At 40.2% G+C, this 4,429-nt stretch overlaps 1 pseudogene; it reads left to right on the top strand.

Annotated features, from left to right (window-relative positions):
- Positions 1-213: 213 nt before the first annotated feature.
- LOC114199019 (tRNA pseudouridine(38/39) synthase pseudogene) lies at positions 214-1,167 on the top strand (annotated as a pseudogene).
- Positions 1,168-4,429: the final 3,262 nt, after the last annotated feature.

Here is a 4,429-nt window from a genome sequence, read left to right as displayed (position 1 = left end):
AACCATGAGAAACTATGGACTCTGAGAAACAAACTGAGGGTTTTAGAGGGGAGGGGTTGGGGAGATGGGTTAGCCCAGTGATGGGTATTAAGGAGGGCACATATTGCATGGAGCACTGGGTGTTATATGCAAACAATGAATCATGGAACACTACATAAAAATATAAGTCCACAGTGTTGCTAAAGAATCCATCGTAGCTGCATTTTCCATCAGGTGTTCCCTACAGACATCCATATACTGGCCTGGGCTTCTGTTGAACCCAGTTTCAGTACTAGGTTCAGCTGTCTTGAGAAGACTTACTGCTATTTTTTTTCCTTTACGCTGATTTAGATATTGTAACCATGAATTATGTGGCTCAGAGGTATGTTGGCACATATAATTTCAGAAACTTCTGTAAAGTGGGTGTAGCCAACAGAATGATTAATTTTCAGTGGACTTTTCTCTCTGCTCGAGTACAGCTAATAGACCAGAGCCTGAGTGAGGAGAGACAGAACGAAACTCCAAGAACCTTTTTAGTTATTTCAGTTTGCAGTGATTGACCAGAGATTCCTTTATCATTAGGCCTGTTGTATGATGGTCTTTCTGATTGGCCAAGGAATGGAGAGGCCAGAGTTTATTGATGACCCGATGAACATAGATGAAAATTCCCCAGAAACCTCAATACAGTATGGATGTAGAATTTTCTCTAGTCTTATATGACTTTAAATTTGAAAATATCAAGTGGATCTATGACTGGGAGGGTCAGGATTTCAATGTCACCCACTTTAACAATATAGACTAAAAGTGCTGTTGAGATTCACATGTTGTGTTGTATTCTGCAAAGACTGGACTCTGTTGCAATACCCAAAAGGACATTTGCAGGACCAAAGATGGATGGAGTGACAGATAGCTCTCTGTCACAAAGCAGACCTGTGCCTTTGTAGTAGGAGTGAAAATGCATACATAAGAAGTCCCTGATAGAGCATCATAAATGTCAAGGATAGGAATCCCAATCCAGCATTTTATAATTAGGGGATGCATTGAGCACCCATATTTATTTCATTGGGGGAAAAATAAAAACCAAAAGGAACTGTAATAATATACTAGAGGAAGAAAATACTACCTTGGAGAAACCGACAAAGAGGATCTGTTGTTGATACAGAAATTAAAAGCATTATTTATCTATAGACAACTTGCAACAACCAGCTAGTGGTAGGTGGGTAGAAAGGAAATATAAACAAAATGTTTACTGTAAGAAGTCCTAGAAATTCAGATGATCAGCTCTTAAAAAAGAGTCATAAAGTCCTATTAAGGAAGTTCTTGTTGCTTAAATAACAAGTTTAAAGATTTTCTTATCACTGTCCAAAAAGATTGAAGTAGAAGAAGCAAAAAACAATTGTAAAATGGAGATATATTTATGTACACCTGGAAACTGTGCCTTGTGTTCAAATTCATTAAAGCTTGATCATGCAAGTGTCAAGAAAGAAAATGGGCTACAGACATGAATAGAAATTTCAGTGAAGATATACAGATAGCAAATGAACATATAAAAAGATGTTCAACATTAACCATTAGTGAATTGCAAATGAAAACTTCAATGAGATATCACTATACAGGCACCAGAATGACTTAACAATTTTTTGTTTAATGATAACACCAAACGCTGGTGAGAATGCAGAGAAACTATCATTCAGAGATTGCTGGTGGGAATATAAAATGGTATAGCCACTCTGGGGGAGAAAAAAAGCATGGTAGTTTCTTACAAAACCAAGCTTGCCGTTGCCACATGACCCAGCAGTTGCTCTTGGACATTTGTCTCTGAGAAATGAAAACTTTAAGATCACAGATAAACCTATCCAGGAATGATTGTAGCAGCTTTATTTGTAATTCCAGAAATCAAAACCAAAATGTCCTTCAATAAATGAGTGGTTTAACAAACTCTGGTACATTCACACTATGCAATATTACCCAACAATAAAGGAAAAAAACCCATTGATACAACAGCTTGAATGGATCTCAAGGGATTTATGCTGAATGTAAAAGCCGATCACAAAAAGTTACATACTGAATGATTCTATTTATGTAACATTCTTGTAATGACAAAATTATGGAGATGAGCAAATTACTGGCTTCCAGGGATGAGGGAGGATATGGCTGTGGTTGTAAAAGAATAGCAAGAGGAATCCTTATTATGGAACTTTTTTGTATCTTGACTAGGGTGGCAGTTACAGGAAACTACACAGGTGATAAAATTGCACAGAACTAAACACACACACACACGTGCATGTATAACTGGTGAAATCTGAATAAGGTAAATAGATCATAGCAATCTTACCTTCCTGATTTTGATATTATACTATACACAGGCAAGATGTTACCACTGACGGGGGGGGACAAGGTTAAGGGTAGAAGGCATATTTCTATTTCTTGCAACTGCATGTAAATTTATAACCTCAAAATTAAAAAAAAAATGAAACTAAAGCAACTTTGGAGCATCCTTTAAATCCTACTAAATTCTCGGGGTCCCTGGGTGGCTCAGATGGTTAAGCGTCTGCCTTCGACTCAGGTCAGGGATCGAGCCCCACATCGGGCTCCTGGCTCAGCAGGGAACCTGCTTCTCCTCATCCCTCTGCTCTCCCCCTGCTCATGCTCTCTCCTGTATCTCAAGTGAATAAATAAAAAATCTGTAAAAAAATAAAATAAATGCTACTAAATTATCAACAAAACATTCATAACCTAAAAATGTAATATTGATGTATGCAAGAACATTGATTGTTCTCACAGTAATTATACTGAGTGAAAGAAGCTGGATAAAAATGAATATGGTTTACATTTTGTAACCAGGTCCAGAGGAGGTGGCAAGGTAAGATGGGGGTACAGGGAGAGATAGGAGGAGGGAGCAACTACCAAGGGGCAGGAGGAAACTTGGGGGTGATGGATATGTTCTCTCTTAAAGTTGTGGTGATGATTTAATGGTGTAGACATAGGACCAACTTCCTCAAGCTGTCACTTTAATCATGTGCAATTATATGTCAATTATACTTCAATAAACTCATTTACAGTGATAGTCTCTTCAGGAAAAAAAAAAAAAAAACACAACTTTGAGAGAACAAAAATAAAAGATCGTCTCCCCTCCAAATACATTTAGAATTCTCTGTAGACAATGCTCTCCTTTATTGCCTGCACTGAAGGCAGACTGTTCCCATTGCCCTGCCCTTGAAAGGTCACTGCTCCACCCTAAATTTCTTAAGAAAGTGGGCTAATCAGTGTTGGGTTTGTGGCTTCCAATCATCATTATTTTCATCTTTAGGGTGCTTTTAGTAACTTTCATTACGGTGAGAATTTTGGCTCTTCTGAGGACTTTTAGTTGTTGACATTATAGGGTAAAATGTAACAAACACCACCCTGGGGTTGGTGGCCTGGAACTTATTTCTTGTTCAGCTTTGGGGATGGTACTGCCACCCACACACCTCACCCCATATAGGCTCTGACAATCTACACTTTGACGTCATTCTTCCCTGCCGCCCCCATCTCCCAAAGGCAGAAACACCAAGCCCTTTCTCATCTTGCCCATTAGGTCAAGTGTTAAGGAGGAAATTTGTCTTCAGTGCTCGGTCCTGACCCAGTCTTTGTCCCCACGATCTGATTAACTGTGATTCTGCCAGTCTGGCCCGGTCTGGCCCCCAACCCTACACTACCCGATGTTGCTTCCTTTTTGTACTACTGCCTCTTCCCTTTCCTCCCTGATCCCACCATGAGAGAACTCATAGACACCCACACGAATTACCACAACAGGTTGGCTTTATTTCTGGTGCCATCAATGTAACCTGATGCTGTAAAATTCAGCGTCTACACGATTGTCCATTTCTCAGCCACCAGACCTCTGGAGACTTAGCAGATATTACTGAAGTCTCTGGCCTCGCTCTGGAGTTATTGGCCGCCCTGGTCATCATTTGATGTGGTAGACTTCTCCACCTTCTCTTGGGCTTGCTCTGGCTCATTTTGCCTCAGTGTCTCATTCAGTCTGTGATAGTGACCAATAAGTGGTGTTCTTCTAGCTTTTTTAGGCTTTCTTACAGTTTTTTTCTGAGACTTTTTTACTCAAACTCCTGTGGAGGGGACTTTTTAGCTTCAGGGTTGTCTTCAGTACCTGGAACAACAACAGAGTGAGGCCAAAAGGGCATTGGCTTAGGGGAAGAAGATGGGATATTGATAGAAAAGGGGGCATCATGAGAAGATGTCAGGGCTAAGGAAGGAATTTGTGCCAGGTGAGCAAAGGTTAAGATTCTTGGGGGAGGGGAAATCAATGAAGGAAAGAGTAGCTTGGGTAGGGTCATCTCACCTTGCCACCACCTCTGGACCTGGGTTGATAGGGAGTCTTCATTTTTTCCTCTCTTCCAAACTTGAGGTTGGTTGCTCCATATCCTGATTGGGCTGTGGTAGTTTCCTG

The sequence above is a fragment of the Eumetopias jubatus genome, unplaced genomic scaffold (assembly GCF_037043125.1).
Source record: "Eumetopias jubatus isolate StellerSeaLion01/CBP00866 unplaced genomic scaffold, mEumJub1_p1.0 scaffold_11, whole genome shotgun sequence".
NCBI classification, from domain to species: Eukaryota; Metazoa; Chordata; class Mammalia; order Carnivora; family Otariidae; genus Eumetopias; species Eumetopias jubatus.
Note: the sequence above shows the minus strand (reverse complement) of the source record. Positions and strands in the feature narration are given on the sequence as shown.